At 47.6% G+C, this 26,226-nt stretch overlaps 1 protein-coding gene across 14 annotated transcripts in view; it reads left to right on the forward strand.

Annotated features, from left to right (window-relative positions):
• The first annotated feature begins 381 nt into the window (after window positions 1-381).
• The window catches only part of B3GALT5 (beta-1,3-galactosyltransferase 5), a 34,536-nt gene continuing 8,691 nt past the window's right edge, over window positions 382-26,226 (forward strand). For 2 of the 14 annotated variants that reach the window (XM_075772262.1, XM_075772273.1), the window contains exons 1-2: window positions 389-504; window positions 8,345-8,412. The gene's annotated coding sequence lies outside the window, so the exon portion shown is untranslated. Of the gene's footprint in view, window positions 505-8,196; window positions 8,656-19,632; window positions 19,835-20,268; window positions 20,399-25,868; window positions 25,885-26,226 lie in introns of those variants that run through there. The other 12 variants (XM_075772243.1, XM_075772252.1, XM_075772313.1 and 9 more) reach the window with 10 other exon arrangements.

The following is a 26,226-nucleotide window of genomic DNA, read 5'->3' on the forward strand; positions in this document are numbered from 1 at the left end:
GCAAATGTGGTAAACTCAACGCAGTGAGCTCATTTTGTGCAACAGCTGGCGTGTTCGTGGTAGCCTCGACGTCTCCCCAGGCTGCCTGAGCTTTGCATGGCTGATGAACCATAAGCTCCACGTTTCCCCCCAACTCATGTGCGGAACAAAGAGCCTGAGTGTACTCAGTACATCAGGCAGGGCCACGGGCTTTGCGCTCGAAACAAAACCACCGCACCTTGCATGTTCAGGTATTACTTGTTAACGCAGAAATATGGCAACCATCTTCTCGAGAGGGTCTAATCTGGAAAGCCCGTCAGGGAATGTGAGGAATGCTAAGCCTCCCCTGCGGGAGTGACGCACTCCCCTGGTCTTCAGCTGGTGACTGGGGTTACGCTCAGCGTGTAGTGAAGAAGCAAACGGGATAGCGGATGGTCATACTTATAACACAGCTCTTCGGTGCGCCTTGGGACAACGCTTGTTAGCGTGTGCTGCTGATCATTGCTGCCAGACGAAAAGGAAGTTGTGAGTATGCAAAGGATAAATGGAAAGCTGACAGCCGCCCCGTGATTTTAGCCATAACGCTTATTCTGCTTACATAACTTTACTGCTTTCTGCAGTAATTTAGTGCAACTAGGCAAAGAATCAAGTCTTTTCTAACTACAGCTGAATGAAAATCAGTAGCACAAATATGTGAGCTATTGACATAAATGCATTTGAAAACATACTGTCTGCATTTTTATGTAATTTACATATTACTAGGAGAAAGCAAATGCAGTCAGTTAACAGGGCGTGCCTGGTACATGGCATTTCACATGCTTCAGGAAAATGTGGATGCAAAATCATCCCGGTGCACCACAGTTAAACACAAAACAGTGTGCTGCTTTTTGTGACGCTTTGGTATGTAAAGTATTTTCCTTGGATGATCGGTGCTAGAAACTTCTAGTATACTGAAACAAGCTAAAATTAGAAGGACTTCAAGCTATGCTTCTTACAGATCCATATAGGATGGTGGCTGTTCACACTTTAAAATGATTGATTGTCAAGTTTAACAGACTGCTGAAGTGTAAAAGAAGAGACTACAAGTATCCTCGCAAAGCAACTAAATAGATAGAGCTAGTCTACAGGCTTGTTTTCTGGGAAAATTAATATTAGGAGTTTCATTCTGTTGCTAGTAGTAAAGGGTTTTGAATAACAGGTCCAGAAGGCAACCTGGGCCATGCTGTCTCTTGCATGAGAGCACTTCTGAGCCAACAAATTGTGTAAGAGTTTTTCTTCTAAGAAAACCCTAAGGGAAATTCATTGGAGAGAAATTAAACTGTTTGATAATTTTGCCAATACAGCACTAGCCCCCAGTCAGTGTTTCTGGTCACCTTTCCAGACACCTCATCTATTCACCTGCCTCCCAAATATTAAGACTTGTTAATAGTCATCTGTTTACTGTGAGAATATCAGTGTTAGAGGAGATAAGACTATTTATCTGCATCCTTTGAAAACTTCAGAAGGCTGGAAATAATACACTTTTAACAAACAATATGGGAAGCTGAAAATTCAAGATAGCAATTTCTTCAGAAGGCAGATTGGAAGTTTGTGGTTTGATGTCAAATATCTGGAAGAATGCTTGCTGTTCCTCTAGTTACAAAGTCATTGTCATGCATAGAGCAAACAGAGGAAACCGCAATTCTCAGCTGAGACTTTCATTCTTAGTGAGTTACTGTCTCCATTTTGCTCATGGGGAAGTAAAGTGCAGAGGTGGGATGACATGCTTTGTACCACAAATCAAGGGCACTAGAGTCCAAATTGGATGCGGACTACCTGCTGTGCATTCCCCTGCTTCCAAACACACCAATCATGGTTTTGCATGTAGTGATGGCTTTCTGTCACTAAAGGTTTTGAATCATTTAGCTTGGAAAAGGCCCTTAAGATCATCAAGTCCAACCATAAACCTAACACTGCCAACTCCACCACCGAACCATGTCCCTAAGCACCACGTCTACGTGTCTTTTAAATACCTCCAGGGATAAAAGTAGGAAGGAACTGTGGAGTCCTTATCTCCGAGGGACAAAGGATGAATCTCTGAGAATACCTGTGACAACAGTTTCTATGAGGATTGGTACTTTCCCTATCAAAGTGGGAAAATACTTGTAGAAAATGTATGGGAACAAAATCAAAGTATCAATGCACTGATCGAAGATGAAAGTATAACAACTGCATCTTTTCTCTTTGATGAGCTTATTTGCTTCTGAGTTGTCCATTCCACATTAAAAAATGTTAATTTCTACTTTTTTTCCATCATATTGTTACCTGACAGCTATCAAAACCACCTCCTCCTTTCCATTATATATTCGCTCCTTTCCAAAGATTTCATCACCTAACTCTACTATTAAGCAGCCTACAGAAGAAATGTTTGAAAAATGGTCACCTTTCCCTCTTCATTGCTCATTGGCCTAGACCAGAATTGTACTTGTGAAACAGTTCCTTGGGGATTCCTCTTAAAAAATATCAACTGTGTCAGTGTCTCCATTCTCCCAGAGTTTAACAAGCTTGTATCTGCACACACCTATGTCACAAGCTGGCCTCCAAAATAAATGTTTATAGTTGTTTGATGAAAGTCAGATTCATATGGCTTACACATTTACTAAGTAATGTATTTTGAAGCAGAACAGAACTTATCTGGGTTTCCTGCTTCACTGAAAAAGTTTAGAACATATTTCTAAAATTGCAGAAGCTACTTCTTTATATAAGTAGAAAAGGATGTCACAGAGAGTGCCTTCCTGTTAGCTAGCTGTGATTTTGCTGATAGGTGTGGAAAAAAGGCATTAGCATCTCTACTTTTTCAGCAGTGTAATCCTTCAGGAACATGTAACCCCAGAAAAGGAAGCCTGGAGGCAGAAAACAATGCAAGAACCTAGAAGAACTTTTACTTTTCTTTCCTAACTGCTTAGCACCCAAGAGGGGCTTGGCAGATCAAAGACCAAAGAGAAATCTTGCCTGGATGGTGGGCCCGTTGGCGACCCACCTCATGCTGACGTACAGCCCATGTAGAAGCCCTGTGGCTGCGTGCTAATAGAGTCACTAGTTCAGCATCTGACTGACAAGATGGAGCAAGTCCCCATGCACCCCCTGGATCTGCTGTTCCCCACCTTGGCACAGCAGAAGGGGACCCCTGGGGAGGGTCAACCTCCTCAGTCCCATCAAATGGCCAGGAGGTACCCATGGCTGGAGGGGAGCCCGAGGAAGCCTTCCTCCCATCACAGACACAATGCACTGGCAGCTGGTGAAGCACATTGCTTTCAGCATTGGAATAAAAACTACCTGTCGCTCCTGCAGACAGCTCTGGACAGCAAAACTCCATAGTTTAAGTTGACTTGATGGTGGCCCAAGCTGGGCACCGGAGACCTGTTCTCCTCTTTGGGCTGGGAGGTCTTAATCTCTCCCACTGCAATCATGTGCTGCCTGTCATGCAAAAACAGCCTTGGAGGGGTGGATGAGAAGGGGGAGTCCCGGTGAGCGTGGGAGATGACTTCAGAGATAGATACTGGGATACAGTGGAGCCAGGAATGCACACAGGTAGGGTGAGGGCAGCTGTCAAAGCCGGAGCACCCACTCCCAGCTGGCTGCCCACGCGGAGCGGTTGCTGTGGAGCTGGTAGCAAAGCATGGCAGTTTCTGCTCCACTGGCTTTAAGGACGAGATCCTGGATGGACACCATTTTTCTGTCAGTTTATGGTGGGTTGACCATGGCTGGATGCCGGGTGGCCACCAAGCCACTCCACTGCTGTCCATCCTTGGCAGAACAGGGAGGGGAGAAAAATAAGATGGAAAAAACCTCATGGGTCGAGATTAAGGCAGTTTAATAAAGCAAAAGCAAAGGCCATGCACATAAGCAAAGGAAAAAGAAAAGATTTATTTTCAACTTCCCATCAGCAGGCAATGTCCAGCCACTTCCTGGGAAGCAGGGCTTCAGTATGTGTAGTGGAAGACAAATGCCATAAATAACGAATGGTCCCAGTTCCTCCTCCTTTCTCTTAGCTTTTATTACTGAGCAGATGTCATATGGTATGGAATATCCCTTTGTTCAGTTGGGGTCAGCTGTCCTGGCTGTGTCCCTTCTCAGGATCTTGCCCACCCACAGGCTACTGGTGAAGGGGAAAGTTGGAGAGACAGCCTTGGTGCTGTGCCACTGCTCAGCAGTAGCCAGAACCCTGGTGTGGTATCAACACCTTGCTGGGTACCGATAGCACAGCGCCGTGAGGGCTGCTGTGGGGAGAATTAACCCCATCTCAGCCAGACTCAATACAAGTTCCAACTTCCAGCTTTCTGAGGAATATTTTTTTTTATTTCTTTTTGACCTTCAAGCTTTTCAGCATTTGAGCAGCAAGGTTAGAATAGAGTTTATATAAGGTTTTCTTAATAGTGGCTTACCATGCTGGAGGAGCATTTGTGTGTGAGTGTGTGACAAAATCCACCCCCAGCACCCACCAGCTCCTGGTGAGGCAGAGCAGAGGCTGCAGGTGAGTGCAGAGCCAGAGCAGCATGCTGAGCAATGGTGAAGCCTGCTATTGCTGGTCTCAGCTGTCAAAATCGCATTACTCTGATAAAGTTAGCACTCCCAGGGCTTGCCAGGCAGCACAAAGCACAGGAGCTGCCTTCTTTCTTGCTGCCCAGCCTGTATTTCCCTTCCCCGCCCCTCCCCCGGCCATGGGGACTTCTATTTCTTTTTTCTTTTTATTTTTTGTTATTTTAACAAAAGTGAATCACCTCCATAATAGGCTCCAAAGAAACAAATAAAGCAGATGCATCCTCTTCTAGCATCCCTCTGGCTGGGGAGAAGATAATCCCTGCGGCGGCAGCCCCAGCTGACGTGCTGGGCACAGCAAGTAGCAGGCAGCAGGGCTGTGGGTGGCAGCTGGAAAGGGCTGGGCTGCTGGTGGGTGCTTCTCCTGGGATCCCCAAAAAAGGGGTGCTGTTCCAGCCCTTACAGCTTACTTAGCAGCAGCATCTTGGGTGTGAGTGTGGGCACTAACTCAGTGATGTTTCTTACCTGGTCTGGAGTGGAGAGAAGGAAAAAACAAGAAAAGTGAGAAAGTAAATAGGGGCAAAAATCCCCTTTGGGCTAAGAAGCGTCTTCTGGTTGTTGCACGTCAGCAATTCCCAGCAGTCCATGATGGAGCATGGTGTGTTAGAGGAGTTTTGGCTTTCTACGTGTTCCAGTACTTTTCCATAAGGATTACAGCGTCACTGGATTTTAATGATATGGTGGGCTGTATTAATATCTGCAACATCCCACTTAAATGGGTCTGATACTGAGTCCATGTGCTCCTAATCAGATTTTTATGAAAGCTAGAGGCAGTAAAGGAAAATTATATTCAGCTTCTGGCCAACCTCGGGCTGGACTCAGAGCAGCTGCTGCTGTGGCACATCGTGGACGACTGAGGGAGCCGGAGGAATCAGGTCTGGCAGGACCTCGGGGGTCCGGGCAGCCAAAATCTGTATGGGGAGTCACCCAGCAATGCTGACTGTGGTGGGTGAGTGGTGTGTCGGGGTGGGTGGTGTATTGGGGCGGGTGGTGTATCACCTGGCTGTTGCTGGAGGTGGCGAGGATGCCTCTGCCTGATGCCCGGCACTGGGAGAGGATAAGGCGGTGGGGAAGGAGGGGCAGGGCAGCCACCCATGGGCTGGAAGGGATGTGCCCAAGGTAGCACAGACCTCCATGGATGGGTCCTGGGCACCGTGTTTAACCAGCGGCCCCAGGACAGGATGCACGTGCTGATGAAGTTTGGCACTGGCGAGGAGTTGGGGAGCGTTGCCAGTGCGGAGGAGAACAGTACGGTGGCCCAGAAAGAAATGAAAGACCCTGAAGTACAGAAGTGAGATAAAATTTTGTGGTATGGAGTACCAGCATCCTGTGCTTTGGTGGCAAATAATTTCTGCTACAAGCTGCAAGCCTGTCCTCCTAGGACTGGCACAGGAGGAGAAAGGCTTGTGTGCACAGGTTCATCTCCAAGCCACAGGGAGCTGTAACGTGATGCAGCGGTGGCAAAGAGAAATGTGATGAGTAGATGTGCTAAGGAGCTATTTTCAGAAGCGAAGGGAATTCTGAGTAACTTTGCAAAGCACTGCAGTGGCACCTCCTTTGGGGCCGGTACTGTGTAATGTTTGAACTCCTAGTCAAAAAGGATAAATTTGCACCAAGAGACTGGGAAAAAGCTATTCCAGGTATCAAGGCCTTGCACTGTCCAATTTATGACAGGAGGTGACAGGACCTTGGTTGGTGTCGTCCAGCAAAATTTCCAAATGTTCAAATTTGGAATTTCCAAAAAATGCTGGATATTGAAAATTGTTTTGTACTCGGGAGTAGAGAAGGCATAAAGCTGGAGAGAGAACTTACTCCAGAGGAAGGGGAAATAATGTCTCTTCAGCAGATGCACACTGCACACCGTACATTACATGCCACGAGGAACTAACTACATGAAAAATAAAGCAAGGAGAGAGTTTGACTGTACGACAGCATATACTGAACTTACAGGACAGGCTGCCTGGTACACTGAGAAAGAAGATAGCAACAGGAATATTTCCAGGATCTGGAAACACCTCTCACCTGAAGAAAAGAAGCAGCTGTTGAGCCAGGGAATGACAGGTCCCCTGCACACTGCTGCACGGCTTTTCACTGTGGTGACACAGCCGAGACTTTGCAGGTCTTTGCAAGGAAGCTGGGAACTTCCCTCGAGAAACTGGCTGCTGTTGGCAACCACTTTCACTGGCGGAAATTTGCTACCTAGAGATGCCTGTAGTATATTAGAGGTAGCTGAAGAGAGGCAATTCAACCAGTGCTATATATCCTTAGCAAAGCCCTCTGCACTCCTGTTCTTAGCAGTACATTTTTAACCTGTAGTGGTCTTTGCCTGACTGTAACTATTCCTAATATCAGCATCAGCATCTTCTCTCAAGTGACTTATGCTAAAAACACAGGTACTTTGGTGCACGGTGCCTTAAGGGTGCATGTTGAAGTCTGGTCTGCTACTATTCAAACATCACGAGAGCCTGGCAGACACTTGATCCCTGTCGGCGTCAGCAAGCGGGACTCAGAAATGCGCGCTGAGATAATCCCCTGGGAGGTGACGAAGCCTCTTTGGTTACAGACAGGCCCACCCGATAGCCACCCGCAGGGTGTGTCTGAGTCCCAAAAGCTGGCAGCAGGGCTTACTGACATGCCGTAGGTGAAGGTCAGAGACTTCTAAAGCGTGGCCTGTCAGGCTGTATTTTTCACTTCCAAATTGGATGCGAAGCTGATGGCAGAAACTCAGCAAGTGCTTCTTCCTCGCTTGGTGCCATCACCCAGTGGGGTGGCACCTGGGCAGCAGGTCCTGCCCCACAAGGGGCAGAAGCATCTCCAGGGGCGATAGCTGCCATGTCCCTTTTCTCAGTGTCAAAACAGCAAATGCCTCTGCAAGTGTAAAGCTGTTGCCTGCTCACTAGCAAGAAGTCAATGGTACCTGCTATAAATTAAGGTTTTATGCTTATTTTTCTGTATTTTACCTACTGAGGGGTCATGGAGTACAACGGGAAGGAAGCCGGCTTGTGTGTCACCTGTTGAAAATAGGTGCTGTTGCAGACGAGTGCATGGAAGGAAGCAGCCTTGGAAATATTGGTGAAACGCGGCATTAAGACACGACTCATCAGATGGCTTCATTCTTGAACAGTGACTTGTCCTTTATGTTTGGTTAAGCCTTTACCAAGCAAATAGCTTTTGCAGAATGGGGGTGGGGGCGCATGACTGCTTGCTTTCACATGATGCCGTCTGACCTCAAAGGCGGCAGGGGAGGCTCACGCTCACCATGCCCTCATCAGACGCCACCATTGAGGGTGGTCAGTTGCTAATGCCTCAGATTGGGCTAATGGAAAATCCCATATGAACTATGTGTCACCCGGTAAACTCTTCCTAATCTCAGCGAGACTAGAAAAGGTAAAAGTTCAATAACACGCTGTATTTGTTGACATATTAAAAAAACCCCATGCCACTGGCGTGCCAGTCAGTCTGCAATCGATGATGGCAGGGCACTGGAGGGCAAGAGCCCGGCAGAAGAATTTGCCTGCAAATGCTGTACCCAGGGGAGCAGGGGGGAGGCTTTTGTTTCTCAGTGACGTGGCTCGCTCGCAGAAAGAAAACTAGCCACCTTTTGAACAAAAATAATGACTCCAGCAATTCTTTTCCATGAGTCAGATGAATTTTTTTGTATAAGTCATTTCCTATAAAGAAGTTTGACTAAAAATAAGTTTCACAAGAGCAAAGCTCAATGACCTGAAATTTTTCCAATTTTTGCAATTTTGTTAAAAGGAACTGTTTCCTCTCTTTGCTGGGACAGGAGCCTAGAGACACTCTCCGTGGTGGGATGCTTTTTCCTCAAAAAGGGAACTTCTAACCCTGAAAGAGGTGAGGGGTAGGTTTTGCCTTATGGCGTATTTTGGTCCCCCTATGCAGCAGAACAGTGGGGGGAGCAGAGCTGGGGTCTGAGAGCTGTCAAACACAGCCCCATGGTGCTTCTGCAGCTCCGCAGTGGAAGAGGACCATCTGACGGGGAATTTGGGGTTCCCTGAGCCCGTCAGCTGCTCTGAGCCACCCATCCGGAGGAGCTGCCCTGCCCTGCCCTGCGGGCTGCCTGCCCGCTGCCCCCACGTAAGTCTTTGTGCTCCTGGATGCAAAGTTTGGCCCACCACTGGTGAAATTTGGTTTGCTGTTGTTTCAGCCTGGATGATAGCGCTACTGATTTGCATTTGTCATGGTACCATTATTTAGGGATAAATTATCTCTGAATCTGTTGGTCTGGTGCCTGTTGCTGTACCCTGATCTCATAACTTGCTTGGGGCTGCCCTGAGCCTTTGTTCTGTCTGTCTTGGTTTTGCGGCTGGCCATAATGCTATCAAAGTTTGCTGCCTAATGTGTGAAATTTTAGGGGGAGCCAAGGGAAATAAGAAAGTAGATGGATGGTTGGTGTTTTGTATAGGGCAGATGTGGATGGCAAAACAGCTGACTTGCAGAGTGGGGTGGAAAGTGACAGATGGTCCTAAAAAGTCACTTCATATTAATATGCTGTGTACTAAGTACGCTGCAGAGGGTATAGGTTAACATTCAAAATATAGCAGAAAAGTGCAGTATGTATCTATTTAAAGCTGCTGAGCTATCTATTTTTGAAATGTTCAGTCATTAAAAAATCTTCTTAGACATCTAAGAAAGTCCATCAGCTTATTTTTTTTGCTTTTCTTTTTCCATACTAATGAGTAGCATGGTTTCATGATTGCCTCCAGGAGCACAAGAAATGCAACTCTATGGATTTAAAAAATTTGGGGTGGAGATGAAAATGCAGGCATCCCAGTTCAATGCTTTAAGTGGAAACCTTACACTAACTGAGCTAGAGATACTGCAGTCTCCAATTGCTTAAAGATTTGACGGTTTAATAATTGAAGCCCAATACTGATAATTCAGAAGTACACATTTCTGTCAGGCATTCATCATGCACTGCTATTCCACCATATGTTTTTGTTGCATTTTATCAGTTTTTAATTTCCCTGGCATGACTGTGCAGACCCGGGGGCGCGGAGGCAGCGAGGCTGCTGTGGGTACCCCACGGCACAAGTGTGGGTTCATCTGCCCGACCACCGCTTTTCCGTGCTCGAGTGGGCGCCGCTGGTGGCAATCCTAGGGCTGGCACATTTTTGATCCCGGGGACCAGAAGAGGAAAATGTGAATTTGACATACTTAATTACGCTGAGACTTTTAAATAATGCCATCAGAAGGGGTCTGTGTCCTGAGTGGCTGCGTGCAGGCGAACGCCCTCGTTGGGCAGAGCAGCGCTTTGTGGAGCTGCGGGCTGAACCAACCGGGCAGCATTCATTTGCTCAGTAAAATGCTATGGGGTATGTTTTGCAGCGGTTAGTGTGTGGACTGCTTCCAGATAGAAATAATTTTTCCTTTCTTAATTACATTTCCATTTCCTGAATCCCAAAAAGCAGGGAGTTGATTTAATGGGCAAGAGGAAACAAGGACAGCTACATTTATTGCTCACCTGTGTTTTACTGTGCTGTGTGAAAGATTAGTAAGCTTTGAACTTGTGGGCAGCCAGTTTTCCTGGCCTGACCCGTGCAAAAGAGGAGCTTGTGGGGGTGCTGACACCCCCATGTCTGGGTGCGCACAACACACCCTGATTCGACGCAGATCACGGTTTTGTTCTCTTGGAAAAAGGAAGGTTGAGAGTGGGAATACAAACCAGAGATAAGATAAAATGCTTATAAGCAGAGGAGGTTGAAAATATCTGTGGGGTTTTTTTTAATATCCTTTTGATGATTAAAAAATGCCATTCATAAAAAGTCACCTGGCAAGCAAGCAATCAGAAATAAATATATAAATACTCAGCTGGACACTGTGTATGCTCCCATGATGTCCGCATCTTCAAGCTCGTCCTTCATGGGCTAAAGCTAAACACACAAGTCATGACAATTCTGGCTGCGACGAGACCCGAGCTCCGTGGCTGCCATCGGGCAGAGCCGAGCTGCGGCTGCCAACGGGGCAGAGGATGAGGAGCGGGGCTTTTTGGCTTGGTGTTTGAGTGGGGTCTGCTCCCTGTCCCACCGGCTACTTATTCTACTTAGTGACTCTTAAACATGCTCGGGGTGCCCCTTATCAACAGTGAGTGCTGCGAGTGTCAGCCTAGCACACAAAAATAAGGGAGACCCCCCACCCCAAGCAGGCATGCCTTCAGAGAAAGGAGAATTTTAGCGGCAGGTGAAGGACAGATCGAGGGCACCCATTGGCACGGGGGGGGCTTCAGTGCTGCAGCTCCTGGTCCCAGAGGAGCTGCCTCCCACCAGCCGGGAGCAGGGAGTCGCAGCCCCCGCTCCGCAGGCTGGGTCCCCATCCACGAGTTCCCCGCTTCACGTGCCGGACAAGCCTTCCAGCAACAAAGAAAAGAAGTTGGAGGCTGTCCATATAGGAGATGTCAAGTGTGAAATAGATACCTGGGAAATCATGGGGAAGGTGAATGTCTGGCTACCAATATTCACTGTCATTCACCTGAAAAAAACCCCACCCAAAAACCCAATACGGAAAAAAGCCTGTACATTTTTTAAAGTATAAATGTTTAAAAGGCATTGATAAATACTTGTGGATCCAGTGGTTTTCTTCAATTTACTAAATCACTGCAAATAATACTCTTAGTCAACAGAAAGTAGTGTAATAGAGCAGGGTAGCAGGCAGGTGGATGGAGGACTATACTGATAAACAAGGTTTCCCTGAAAACAAAAAAAAGTAAAATAATTATAATTTTATTTCAGATGCTGACAGGGCAATGCATTATAGATCAGTTCCAGGTTTTTGAAGAAATAAATTTTCACTGAATGGCCTTTTTTTCTTTTGTGAAACATATGTTTCGCTTCTTGGAATTCATCTTGAAATGAAGAGGAAACATTTCAAAGAGGAATAATGTAAAAAATTATTTCATTTCTGTTGAGATTTTAGGAGAACCTTTTTTTGAATTTTCAATCTCTTTGAAGTTAACATTGAGCCAGATTTCCCTTGCGTCCCATTTTATACCATCGTCATGCCCAACAGCAGATTAGCTTGTTGTGTTCAGCTGGATTCGGTGCCACCTTCTCCAGGAAAAAATGGTGTACGAGCCGTTCCTGCTGGTGTCGTAGTGCTCCAAACGCTCCTTTAAAAATCATGGGTATGGGCTAGCGCCACAGCCTATATCAACCACCATACACTTGTAATGATGCAGGCCTGTTGCCTTCAGTGCCAGCTGAAAAACAAGTGAAAAGTCTGAGGACTTAAATTGGGCTTGGTTTTAATTTCTGTTGTGTTGGAGCAGTTCTGCTGGCAGGTGCGGTCTGACATAGGCTGGTGACATCAGGCTGTCCATCGTAACAGCAATGAACACCACCAGGCTTGAGTCAAAGCCGTCTGCGAAAGCATGCTTTACCCATCAGGATGAGCATTTAACAATGCACCTGAAGTACCAGTGAACTTTAAATTTGCCTCACAACATTATATGCCTTTGCTGGTTCTATAGAGGACTCCACAGGACACGTGCAGGGCAGAGTGGGCAATTGCCCACGAGACAGATAGACTCATCTTGCCTCCCAGGCTGCTGCCGAGGGTTGTGTTTGCAGGATGGACCTCCCATGGCTCCCGACGGTGCGTCTGCCAGCCCGGGTCCTGCCGAGGTGGGGTGCAGCCCAGCTGCAGGCACGTGCTGCCACGCAGGACCGAGCTCGCATCACCATCCCTTGCCCTGGTCCTCACCGGCCATGCGAGGCGGCCCCTGGGCTGAGCGCTCACTGGCAAACTTGGGTAGGTGGCTCCTGATCTCTCCTTTGCTGATGCTTTGGGGAAAAGCACCCTGCAAGCTTTCTAGAAATGTGCTGGAAGTGTTTCAGGAACTAGTTTGCCTCTGAGAAATACTGGTGTTTCTTTAAAATGGAGAGAAGAGACAAGAGGAGGAGAATACAGTACTTTTTGGTTTTTAAATTTGGAAGATTTGGTCTATTTGGTTTTAACCCAAATGACCTGAAACTTTCCTGTTGACAGCTCTTGTTTTGAGACAGATCAAAAATAGGCTATTTGGACACCTTCCCCTTGACTTTTGCTCTCTCACCAGCCCAGAACAGGAACATGCTGATAATAAATAAAAAACCCCAATACATTAAACTCAGCAGCTCAGAGGGATCCATTTGTCAGAGCTGAACTGAGTGAATGGTTTCCTGGCACTCCAGTCAAGCTCCATCAAAACCTTCATCTCAAGCTATGTACCACATAATGGTACTCAGATCAATCAGCACTGAGAAAATATTTGCAGGCAGATAAGGCTGGAAGGGAAGGAGTGGGAGTTATATTAAACCTGTTTTTCAGTCATTATTTCCTGGGGATCACATCCTTGTCTGGGTGACGGGGTTCCTTCAGGAGGCAAGGAGACGTGAGCTCTGCCCTGGCTCGCCTTGTCCGTAGCACATCCCTGCGGGGAGGGTGCAGATGCTCTCCATCCAAGGAGGGGTCCCAGGCACCAGCTGCCCCACGCTGAGCCTACAGCCAGCATCCCAATGGCTGGGCTCCATCCCCCAGAACCTGCACAGCTCCATGGTGACTCCTGCCCATCTCCTGTGCTTTTCACGACAGGTAGAAGATAACGCGGTGCTATGCAGGTAGAAAAAGTAGTATGTGCCCCGCAAGCTGTCGTTCAGTTTTTCCTGCAAGGGGGGGTAACGAGCTGCTCAGGATGGGAGCGCTGAGGATGGGGTCAGAAGGTGGGTGGTGGGCATGCAGAAGGTCAGTGGCCAAGCCATAACCCCCAGTGCAGGATGAGAGCAAACCTTTTGTGCCTCCAGGTCAGGCTGTCGAGTGGGGGGGGCAGAAACCCCTTCCTGAAGGGAAATCAGGGCATCAGAGCAGGGCACACACTTTATGACTTTGCAGCCGTTGTGGCCCAGGGTCCTGCGCCCATTTGTGAGTGTTTTTCTTTTTTTTTTTTTTTCTTCAAAATGGGGGACAAGGCAAAGAGACACAAATAAATGAAAAGCCTCCATGTATTTCCAATTAATTGTGTAGTGGGCAGGGGCCAAAAATCCTGCTTTCCTTATTCCTTCAGGCCAAAGCCCTCAAGCATGTGATTTGATTATCATCATTGTCGTAAGGCAGTGCTTGGTGCCTGCTTTGAGAAAGGACATTTCTGGGGGGCTTAGGGGGTCACTGGTTCCTGGGGCAGACGTGGTGACCCCTGGTTGTGTCCAGTCCCTGCCCCTCCAGGCTGCTCCTCACAGAGGTGTGCTGAGGGCTCCTTGTAGGAGAGACCCGACATGCCACAGGCAGCGAGGGGGAGGCTGTGCCGTACCTTTCTGGTGGCTCCGGCGTTTCATAACCTGACCTGTTCATTTAAATAAGCCATGTGTCTCAGTTAAAGCCAAAACAACTCGAAGCCCAACCTCCAGATGCTGTACCGGGAGGGATGTGGGAAGATCTGGTGGCACTTGAGAGCACCGGTGGTACACTTTTGTCCAGGGTAATCTGTCAGACCCTGGTGTCATGCTCGAGGAGGGATCTGGAAGTGATGGGAAGAGTTAACAGGACCCAGACTCTGGAAAACAGCCCGGCAAACAGGGGATGTAATCAGCTCAGATCGCTCAGCTGAGCAAGGCGGGGACCGAGGAGTGCGCTGGCAGCTCTATGTAGGTCACCTTTGTAGGCCAAATCTTTGAGCCCTGGCCAGCTGTGAGGCCGGCAGGGATGCAGACGGCCAGTGGCCGAAACCCACAGCACTGTGGCCGGCAGCACTGGGTCTGGTCCATCCTCAGAGGGCAGGGAAGGCTGAAAGCCACGCGGAGCCAGGGTTCACCTTGCATTTGCATCAGTGAGGTGTCTTCAGTGTCTTCAGGAAGAAACCTGGGTGAGCTGGAAAGAGCCTGGGAGAGAAATGCAGCACCGTGTTAATGGAGGTTACAGCTAATGAGTCCTTGTGTGAGCAGCAAGGAAACCTCTGGTGCCCAAAGCCTCTACACCATGTTCAGCACCAAGCAGCCTCATATGCTGCACCGAGGCAGAAGATGTGAGGTCCTTTTCACCTGCTCACAATTTAAGATAACTGTGTGGAAATTTTTGGGCAGCTTATTCAGAAGAAACTCAAAAGGCAGCTTGATGGCAGTCTGTGTCTGCTGACAGAGGGACAAGGCAACTCCTCTAGGCAGGACGCAAACCCAGCCAACGAAAGCATAGCAAGAAGTAAGGCAAAACCCCCCTACAGTTAGATGGTTAGCTACTCGGGCAGCTAATCAATAGAAGCAAAAGATTTTTGTGTTGCTCACAGGCCCTAAGTCAAGCTGGGGTTCCTTTCTGAAAGATGTTCTGTCATTCAGCCAAACCCCACTGCATGCAGACAAGAGCTGTGGGCTGATGTCCGCCGGCATGTGCCAGCCAGGAGATGCTGACGGCCGGAGCTGGCAACCTGCCGGCCCTTCCGGCTGCGGGTCTGTGTTCCCCCAACGAAATACATGCTGAGGAGGGGTGCCCCTAATCTGGATGTGCCTTGCTTCCTGTGGGTGCCAGCCAGAACTGGGGCCAGGGGTTCATACCAGCTCTGCCCTCCACCGGGCACAGCCAGCATCCACCCAGCCCACAGAGCCAACTGTCTGAGGAAGAAGCAAACCAGGAGCCTGTTGCTATGAGCACGTTTCTGCTCCCATCCTTGGGAAAATGTGCCGTAAGGTGCAGCGTTGGCTCTTTTCATCAGATGTATTGCTCCACTAGTGATTACAGAATCACACAGAATCACAGAATGGTAGGGGTTGGAAGGGACCTCTGGAGATCATCTAGTCCAACCCCCCTGCTAGAGCAGGATCTCCTAAAGCAGGTTGCACAGGATCACGTCCAGGAGGGTACTGAATATCTCCACAACCTCTTTGGGCAGCCTGTCCCAGTGCTTGGTCACCCTCACAGTGAAGAAGTTTTTCCTCATGCTGAGATGGAACTTCCTGTGTTTGTGCCCATTGCCCTTTGTCCTGTTGTTGGACACCATTGAGAAGAGCCTGGACCCATCCCCTTGACACCTGCCCTTTAGATATTTGTAAGTATCGATGAGATCCCCTCTTAGTTTTCTCTTCTGCAGGCTAAGCAGACCCAGCTCTCTCAGCCTTTTCTCATGAGAGATGTTCCAGCCCCCTAACCATCCTCATAGCCCTTCACTGGACTGTCTCCAGTAGTTCCCTGTCTGTCTTGAACTGGGGAGCCCAGAACTGGACACAGAACTTCAGATGTGGCCTCACCAGGGCAGAGCAGAGGGGGAGGATAACCTCCCTGGACCTGCTGGCCACACTCTTCTTAATGCACCCCAGGACACCATTGGCCTTCTTGGCCACAAGGGCACACTGCTGGCTCACGGAGAGCTTGTGGTCCACCAGGACTCCCAGGTCCTTCTCTGCAGAGCTGCTTCCCAGCAGGTCAACCCCTAACCTGTACTGGTGCTTGGTGTTATTCCTCCCTAGGTGCAGGACCCTACACTTGCCCATGTTGAATTTCATTAGGTTCCTCTCCACCCAACTCTCTAGCCTGTCCAGGTCTCACTGAATGGCAGCGCAGCCTTCTATTGTATCGGCCACTCCTCCCAGTTTTGTATCATCAGCAAACTTGCTGAGGGTACACTCTGTCCCCTTGTCCAGGTCATTGATAAATATGTTGAACAAGACTGGACCCAGTACTGACCCCAGGGCACACCACTAGCTGCAGGCCTCCAACTAGACTCTGTGCTGCTTATCACAGCCCTCTGAGCTCTGCCGTTTGGCCAGTTCTCAATCCACCTCACTGTCCACCCATCTAACCCACACTTCCTAAGCTTACCTGTGAGGGTGTTATGGGAGACACTGGCAAAATCCTTGCTTGAAGTCAAGTTAGACAACATCCACTGCTCTGCCCTCATCCACCCAGCCAGTCCTGCCATCATAGAAGGCTATTAGATTGGTCAGGCATGATTTCCCCTTGGTGAATCCATGTTGGCCACTCCCAATAATCTTCTCCTCCACATGCTTAGAACTCCAAAATAAGTTGTTCCATCACCTTTGCAGGGCTGGAGGTGAAGCTGACTGGCCTGTAGTTTAGTTATATTAATTAATCTGCTCTGCTATTAATACCTTTATAGCATAAACTGTGCCCATTGAAGGGATGATGCTGTTATTTCACCAAAAGTCTTCCTCCTGACTGAAATAAATCTGTGTAGATTCAGTATAGAAAAATCTTGAAAACTTCTATATGAAAACTGGATTTAATTTTGCCTTAAAGTGAATAGCCTTGAAACTTCCAATGCAGTCAGGTAATAAAGCCGTTAAAACATCCCGTACTGACACCAAGTATACAGCCTGTAAATCAGGCTTACCCTCTACAGCTGCCAGGGCTTCTCTGCCTCCCCCACTGCTGTCTTATCAGCACATGCATTCAGAAAAACCCAAGGACAGAGCTCCTAGTCACATTTTTCTTACTGCTACAAAACAAAATGCAGCAAATCTAAACCCAAACCAAACAATGGCATCTTTTGATGGGTGTTTGCATTCTGACCTTATCTCTGGCTGCCTTATACTTGAACAAGCTGGTACGTGGAAATATTAACTGTCACTTAGCAAGGCCACGTCCAACCAACGTTACTTGTCAGGGGAGATGACAATATAGAGACACCAATGGAATCGGTGTTTCAAGCTGCCAGTTTCCTGCTTGCAGGGGAAAGGAGCGATGTGGATGGGGGTGCTGGGGGGAGCCGAGTTTGGGAGTGACTCTGGTTTGGAAGGCAGAAATACCCCTTGATTCAAGCTGAATATCCTGCTCCATGAGCCCCACCTCCTCCTCAGCCAGCTGAGCAGCATCCACGCTCTCTTTTTTTAATTTGAACTAGCCTCTTTTGATGACTAAGGCAACAGGAAGATTATAGTTTAAGCATACAATTTTCATTTGATGTGACAGGTTAAAGCTCTGTGCATTTAAAGAAGGCTTAGATTATTTTAGTTCAATTTCAACACTGATTTAGGCCCTGACTCACTCTTTGAGGCCTGACTTCATGTAGACATATGTTGACTTAAATTTACTGCTAATGAAATATAGGCATATGTTTACATTACTCTGCTTAAATGTTGTGCTGGTGTAGGGGTGGACATACACAGCAAGTGCAGTCCTAAATCAGAGGTATAGAGACGTAGATTTTGCTTGTTGTTTTTCTTTTCCAGCACAGAGGCTAGGTATTTCAGAGTTTAATTTTCTGCCCCTTCTGCCCCTCCCAAACATTAGCCCGTGTAATCCCCAAGTGCAATGCGTGCTTTTCAGCGTGCAGTCCTGCCAGAGCCCCGATGGCCTCAAGTCCCCCTGGCTTTAACGAGAGCTGGGCAGGCTAAGACCTGCGGAGAGGCAAACTGCTGAAACTCACACAGCAAGCTGGGAGCAGTAACCTGTCACTGGCATTGCTCAGGGGAGTGCAAACAGGTTTAATATGAAGCGGCAATGCATTCCCATTTCAGAACGGTCCTTGGCTAGGACTGGCCCGAGGGCAGCCGGTGAGGGATGCGATGTGCAGGAGCCGTGCGGGCGGAGGCGTGAGCCCCAGCCCTCCCTCAGTTTCTGTTTTGTGCACTGATCCTGCCCATGCCTGGGTGGAGGGCAGGAAATTTGCTTGCAGTTTTTCTGTGTCCAGTATCTCTTGGATCTTTGTCACCTTATGTGACAAAGAAAGTGTTAGCAGTTTCCCAAAACTAAAGGAAAAGCTTTTTTAGGAACTAAAAAAGAGTACAAAGGAGGTAGTTGTGCATGCAGGTACAAGCATTCTAGGTGCCTTAGCTAATGCTTCCTCTTTAGACAAAATTACAGCTACCTGGGTTTGTTTTTCTGTCTCAAAAAAAAAAAAAAAAAAAGCCAAACCCCCATGCTTTTTGGAGCAGTCCTCTCTGCAGCAATCTGGAAGCGGATCTGAACCTCTCTTACTTGTATTTCTCCTGCAAAGCAGAACAAGCAAACAGCATTATGTATGTCTCCTTCACAACACGTATCCATCTCTAGCCTTGGAGCAGAGGGGGAGGAGAAAGGGAGCTGCCAGCAGCTCATAGTGACTGATTTGTCTCTTGCTTTTTATGCTGCGCTAGAACAACCTGTTTCAAAAATGACAATGACAAATTAAAGCAAATACATCTTGCTAGAAATTCAAACTCTCCAAATTGTTAGTGGGTATGTTGCTATTAAATGGGCTGGTTTATCTGTAACGTTTATTTGGAAGCATTCTTTTCTGCTTGAGCTTGCAGCCCTTAGGAGAGAAATGTATTTCCCCAAAGCCATTTGCTTCAATAATTGCTGTCACGTGAAACTTTCTGTCATTGATTGCTATCACCGGGGAACAGTTTGCTTATATACAAAGGTAAAAATGCTGCACTTCTCCACGTGCACCAAGAAGTATGGAGAGTGGCCCTGCAAAGGGACCGGGCGTCTCTCCCAGACTCAGACCAGCCCGAAAGCAAAGGCTTGGCTCTGCCTGGGGCTGAGCGCTGTCCTGAACATTAAAGTGTCGGGGGTCAAGCAAACATGAGGATCCGAGGAGGGGGGTGATGGAGCTATGGGGCAGAGAGCGGAGACTGAGGATTGGGGGAACGGGTGTTACCACCCCACCGATGCAGTTGCCCGGGGGCTCGTGCAAGGTGGTATTTGTTCCCCTTTGCCCTTTTCACCGGGTTGTCATTCCTCATCAGGGAAAAATCCCGTGACTCCGAGGGTGCCTCAATGCAGCCTTTTTAGCAGAGGGAGATTTCTCTCCCACTGTGCAAATCAAGGCAGTATCGCTCTTAATTGGGAGCACGGAGTTGAACTTTCCCAGTGCTGGGGAGAGCTGGCTCTGCTCTGACATGATTTCCAGCTCCGTGGGCACCTCTCCCGCGCCTGGGAGGCCATCGCCTCCCCCCTCCCATCCAAAATATCCAAAATAAAAACATTTGCAGACAGTTCCTAACTTTCCCTTCCCTGCCGATGGAGCTGCAGCGGTACAGTTGGTCTGTTACCTACGGGAGAGAGGGAGGGAGGCAGGGAGAGGGAGGGAAGGAGGGAGGGAGGAGGGAGAGAGGGAAGAGGCAGGCAGGGAGCTCAGGTTACCCGTGCCGCATCGCAGCTTTCCCTCGCTTCTCGCTCCGGAGAGGCGGAGGATCACGCACCGTCCGGCTCGGGATGGCTGGGCTGCGGGGGGGTCGGGGGACTTCACAAACTGTAGCCGGCGCCTCCCGGTAGGAAGGGCATCCCGCCTGCTCGCTGCAGCTCCCGCACAACATGGGCAGAGCCGCCGGAGGATGCATTGCAGGCGTCTGAGGTGAGGAGGTGCCCGTTCCTTTCCGTAACTCCAGCTGCAGGTATGGCCGTGGGCAGGGGAGTCCGTTCGCTTACGGTCGAGCCCTTGGCCCCCCATCACTGACTTCCTGAAACTCACCAACCGCCGCGGCTGGGTTAGGAGATAAGAGGAGGTGGCGGGTGTGACCCCACTTTGAATATTAGGATCAAAGTCCAGACCTCCTTACTCGGGCAAGTCCCTCGCAGGAGCCGAGGGGCACGCTGCCCCATGGCAGTGTGAGGTTCGACTGAGGGCTCCGGACTGCCACGCTCATCCTCTGGTAAAATGGGGGATGGGGTGCATCGTGCAAATTGGCATGAGGGGTAGACTGATTTGATGGTAAGAAGGTAGTAATAAGTAATCTTGTTTGCCAGAGGATTTAGCATGTGTTTTAACATGGGGAAACATTTTGGCAGCCTGTGAACCTGTCCCCAGATAAAGACCAGGATCAGTTAGGACAAACACAGGGCAACGTTTTCCTCGCCGTCCTGCGTGTTTGCTGAGACTTTGGATAACATGCTTAAGAAGACGACCTACAGGGTACAGGTACGTAATTAAAAACACAGCCCTTGGGCCTGATCTCGCACACACTAATGCATACGATCAGCACCTTTAAAGCCAAGTAGTTATTTACAAGGGATTTGCCAGCGTTAGGGCCCCGCGTTAGGATTTCTGTCCCTCTGCTTTCTGCCTTAGCCCTGCTAATCAAAAGAGGAGCTGGACGCTGTCCCTCCTGGTTAGCATTTGGCACAGGGCTGGGGTGGTGAGGAGAGCCTGAGTGGTTGCCCTTGGGCTGTCTCTGCCTTGGCTGGAAACTATATGATGCCCAGGAACGTTATCCTCCAAAAATACCACATTGCTTCTTTAACAGATGTGTAAATGCAAAGACTTAGTTCAACTGTTGTATTGATAAGGGAAGAATGGAATGGAATGGAGTGGAATGGAATGGAGTGGAATGGAATGGAATGGAGTGGAATGGAAGAGAATAGAATAGGAGAGGGATGGGATGGGATTGGATGGGATAGGATGGAATATTTCAGATGGAAGGGACCTACAAATAAAGCTCCAAATGCTAAAAAATGACTGTGCCAAGAGGCAGCATGAAGTGAAAGGGCAGAGAACAGTATGAACACTGGGCTCACCTACTCCATGCAAGTGCTGCTCCAGCTTAAAATAGGGGAAAACCCCATCTGAAAGGTAGCATCCTGACAAGTTCTCATCCTACAGTGATATTGGCATGGCTGAGCAGCACTCTGAAAGATTTAAGAGTGACATTGGAATGTCTTTATTGGTAATTTTTCCCATTTTGAACATTTTTTGTACAATCTGCGTATCTATCTCTTCTCTGCCAGTCGTCTTTTACTTTTTACCTCATGTATCTTGAGATTGCTTCTGAGGGAAAAAAGCAAGACCCTCATCCTGTCTGAAATACCATTTTCATGTTTATTTTTCTTTTTCATTAAGATGAAAAATCCAACATGTAAATGAAGGTGCAATAAATAATTTATTTTGGGGGACACAGACACATACATATAATTTTTGAAGCACAGTGCTTCTATAGCTCAGAGAACCAAGCTTTTGGAGTCACAGCATTGACAATGAGAGCTTAAAGAAGCATTTTTCTCATTGCTTTATTTGTTTATGACGATAAGAGGGTGGCTGTGAGTTGGATTTTGTTCCTATCCAGCACAATGAACCTCATGGCTTCATACTGGTTAAGGCTGCTCTGATTCATTGTGGACAATTTCTTACCTTTGGTGAGATCTGGGGTTTGGAATACAGCAAGTAAAATAGTAATTGTAGTAAAATAGCTGATTCATGAGGCAATTCTTAAAAGTTAAATATGCTCGTTAGCATCAGTGATAAATGGAAGCTGGGGGCATTGTAGGAAGAGAGGGAGCATTAGAAGAAGTGAGTCTATTAGCAATGAAGAGAAACCCAGAAAGGGACGTTTGGTACACAGGGGGTGAAGGGAAGACAGACACAGAAAGAGATGATTTTCAGGCTGAATGTTTGGCTAAAATGGCTACCAAGATGAGAAAAGATCCTTCTGGGAGAACAAGGAGGGAGTGCCTCAGAGGCCCTGCCGTTTTCTCTGCCTGCCAGAGAGGATGCCTCTTTGCTGGTTGCCTGCCAGCTGTGTTTGGATCACCTGTGGAAGCTGATTAAGTCAAAACCCTCTGAATATGCTCCTAAAAAGGACAAAAAGCACCTGCACTGGGAGGTGGACTCTAATGGCTTTCCTGTACAGTTTCCCTGTGTCAGTAGTCTGAACTGTGCAACGGAGTCCCTAACAGCCCATACTGCAACCTCCACTGCAACATCTTTCTCCTTCCTGAAGAAAGGATCTGGCCTGACTAAATATCCAAGCTGACATTTTGGTGGGCTTTTTAGGGCCAAGATAATTTTGCAGGCAGCTTGGGAAAGCAAAATGATATTTTAAAATAGAAGTAAGCTTTCTTGACTTGGCTAAAGTCCCTGAAAATACATTTCTTTCTAACTCTTCAGATGCAGCACTTCTTTCCTGTGACATTACAGGAGCAGCTCCACCTCCTGCCAAACTTTTTGCTGGTTTTGAGAGCAAAACTGCATTTTGGTCTGAGGATGCTGTTTGGCTTTTCCAAATGAATGTCATGAGGAAGTGGTTGTGGTTGGGCAGATGAGATCAAGGTGCATCAAGAGCTAGTGACTCTTGATGATTTTTTTAAGAGGACGATGCAATCTCTGATTCAGAAGATCCCTGTGCCACAAATGCCTTCCCTCTGTGAGAACATCCTTGCCATGATCTTTATTCTCCTTTAGGCATCTGTTGCCTGGGTACTCTCAGGCAGAACGCAGAGGCCACATGGACCACTGGCCTGGGCCATTGCAACAGTTTTAATCATGGAAATCTCCTCACCCAAGGTGACACTTCATTATCTGAATTAGAAAGACTGTGTTTTTGAGTGGATGAGACCCGCAAATGTTTGTTCTTTCCCTTGTAACAATAAAGACACACCTTTTTTAATGAGTGAATGTCACATGCCAAACTCCTCCTATACCTGTGAGTTGCTTCTGAGAGCGCTGCCATGTTGAGGTTATGTTTATAGGCATGGGCTGGTGCTGTAGTTAACCACCAGTACTACCCTCTGTAGTACAGAAAACATGACTTGGAGGAGGAAATGGTGGAAATTTTGCTTTGAAGAGATAAGGTTAGGGAGTTACAGCGGGTCAGGTGGCTCTTCTGAAACTGCCAGAGCACAATAAGAGGAGGTCTGGGGTAGGGAGGTGAAACTTTCAGGGACTCTTACTCAGTTTCTGAATTTTAGCCAATTTATGTTTTAAAGCATCTTTTTTTTTAGTCATGTTTTTTCTTTGATTACTAGGAAAAAAGTTTCTTTGCTTATTATAACAACTACAGCAGTGTTTAGGCTGTGTTGGTCACGCTGCTTAAAACAATACAGTTGTATGCATATATCTTTATGCATCTGTATTACATATATATGCATGGGATTTCCTCGGATAAATATTAATCTAGAATTTAACGTATTGCTCTAATATGTTTTTTTTTTCCCCTTGGTACTATTTAATTCAAAACTTGACTTGCTTATACTCTTCATCATTTTTTTCTTTTCTTATTAAAATCCAAATTAATAAATAAAACCAGCACAATGTTCTACAAAGAAGATTCAATCTGCTGTTAAAGTTACAGGGTGAATCAGCTAAATGGGTATTAGCAACATACTGACAGAGCATAAGACGGGCAACATAGTAGGATTTGCAAATTAGTAACAATACTGCTCCTCTTCTATTTGTTGTCTAATTGATCGCTCACAGCATTGGGTCCGGAGATGGGGACTCCTGCTGCGGGTCTGCGGCCATGGGCGGATGGCTTACCTGCTGCCCAGAGTCAGCTCCCTGGCCATAAAACATCATGGCCTTTCTGAAGAGCCTGAGCCTTATTTTAAGCAACAATACCACCCTTGGTCAGAGCCCCTTTCCCCACGCACACCCTGTCATGGCAGGCTGGGGACAGTGCAGAGGTGCCCAGAGAGGAATTGGGAAAGCTAAGCCTTCCAACAGCATTGAAAAAAACCCAACAAACTCACCACCACCACCACCACCACCACCAAAAACCCAAACAAAAACAGAAAAAAAAAAAAGAAGATTTGGCTGTAAATAAAGTGCCTAGCAACTCGGTGCTTAAATGACAGGAACTGGCATGTACGAAGCAGAGGAACAATATTTTGGTTTGACTCACTGATGGACTGACAAGGAGAGACAATCCCCATAGCAGAGGCCAGCAAGAGGTAGCAGAGGGAAGGTTTTCCGTGGTTCCTTGTCCTTTACCCTTTTTTGGTTTTCCATCCTTCTTGCCTTTCAGTCTTGACATTTGGTTTGGCTGAGGACATTGTTAATATACATTGCCATAAAACCCTCCCTCTAAAAAGTGACATTTTAAAGTGCCAGAAAGGGGACACTTAGCCTCATCACCTGGGTGGCCGTTCACATGCAGGTCCTTCGGTTGGAAATGGCACCACTACCACGGGCTTGAGAGGCTCCGTGGGACGATGCCACCAGGCAGACGGGCAGGAGGAGCCAGCCAGTGCTCCCAGGGGACGAGGCAGGGTACTCTGTCCCTGTGTGACCCTTTATTGCAATTGAGGTTCACCACCACTGTTTTTGGTAGCTCTGTGTGGGACCTGAGTGGGCATTGTTGTTTCTGACAGGAAGGTCTGGTAGGCGCTGGGCAGCATCCTGCTCTGGGAGCGAGGGGATGGCTGAAACCTGCTGGGTCAGGGGCACCCGCTCATCCCTCCCTGACTTCTGAGCTTGGGCTAAGGGGGAAACCTGGCCACCCTCGGGATGAACAATTTTGTCTCTCTGTAAAAATGGTGGCCCGGCCAGTGAGCCCACTGCCTTGCCAGAGACATTGTCTTGGAGAGCTCCAAGCTGGCCCCTGCCTGCATTTAGGAAAAAAATGTTTCCTCCTGTACTTGACATTTTCCTATTATCTGTGTGTGTTTAATCCCTCTTTGTGTCCTGCTGAGCTTCTGAGAAAGCAATTTAGAGACTTTATTCCGAGGAAAATCAAAAGTTAGTAGTACTTACACCAGGGCACATGTTACTTCCGATTATTAGGAAAGGAAAATGGGAATATTGCTCCTGAGTCTGTGCAGTGTTTGAGGTCGTAACTCCTGTGTGCACACCTAAAGCATGCGTCTGCTCTTGGGTCTGCCTTGTTGCAGCTGCTTGCATCTCTGTTTACAGAGTGGCAGCTCTTGCAGATGGTCAAAAGCACTTCAGTCGCTGTGATTTGGGTCGTTACCTGGCAGATGTGTGCAACATCAATGTAAAGGCAACACCCATCACCCACTGAACTCAGTGGCATGATTGTAGCTTTGCCCCAGAAAAATTAAGAAAACTTTAATTCTTTAAATTGATATTTTGAATCTGTTTCTCAGGGGGACTCTAGACCTACTTACCTCTCTCAGCCTTGGGCCAGATTGCTTTTCTTGATCTATATGGCATATAGTCTTGATCTCTTTGTGCTGTTTAGATAATTATACTCATTAACAGACCTAAAGGAGGTGTCAGACTAATTTTGATAGAATAACTAGGCTTCATCACAGGAGTTACCATGGCCCTGCCGCTGTGCAACATGAAGGAACGATGCAAGGGTCAGTGGTGTGAGCAGAAAGACCCTATAGCCAATCTGCTTGCCATGGCAGAACGCAGGAGGAACTTCATGCCACTGGCGGAAACAGGTACTTGCAAAGCAGAGGGCTGCAATTTCGCTGATTTGGATCACAGCCTTTAATCACCTTCCTCTTTTCTTCATGTGTTCATTTCAGGTGTGTGCAAGGGTGTGTCAGTCAGCCCCACTCATTATGACTGCCTCTGTTAAGAAAAAAAGGAGGGTAATTGTCATAGGCGATTTCCTTCTGAGGGGAACAGAGGGCCCCATATGCTGACCAGACCCATCCCACAGGGAAGTCTGCTGCATCCCTGCAGCCCGCGTTAGAGACATTACCAGGAAACTCCTTTGTCTGGTACGACCCTCTGATTATTACCTGCTATTGATTATGCAGGTTGGCAGTGATGAGGTTGTGAAGAGGTCCAAAAGCGATCAAAAGTGACTTCAGGGCACTGGGGTGATTAGTTGAAGGATCAGGAGCACAGGCAGTGTTTTCCTTAATCCCATCAGTGGCAGGGAAGAATACTGAAAGGAACAGGAAAACTCTTCTGATTGATTGACATGTAGCTCAGAGGCTGGTACCATCAGTGGAATTTTGGTTTTTTTGATCATTGGGAAGTTTACAAGCCAGTGGGCCTGCTGGTGACAGATGGAGTTCAGCTATCTCAAAGGGGGAAAAGGATTCTTGCTCTTGAGT

Source organism: Balearica regulorum, chromosome 1 (assembly GCF_011004875.1).
Source record: "Balearica regulorum gibbericeps isolate bBalReg1 chromosome 1, bBalReg1.pri, whole genome shotgun sequence".
Taxonomy (NCBI): domain Eukaryota; kingdom Metazoa; phylum Chordata; class Aves; order Gruiformes; family Gruidae; genus Balearica; species Balearica regulorum.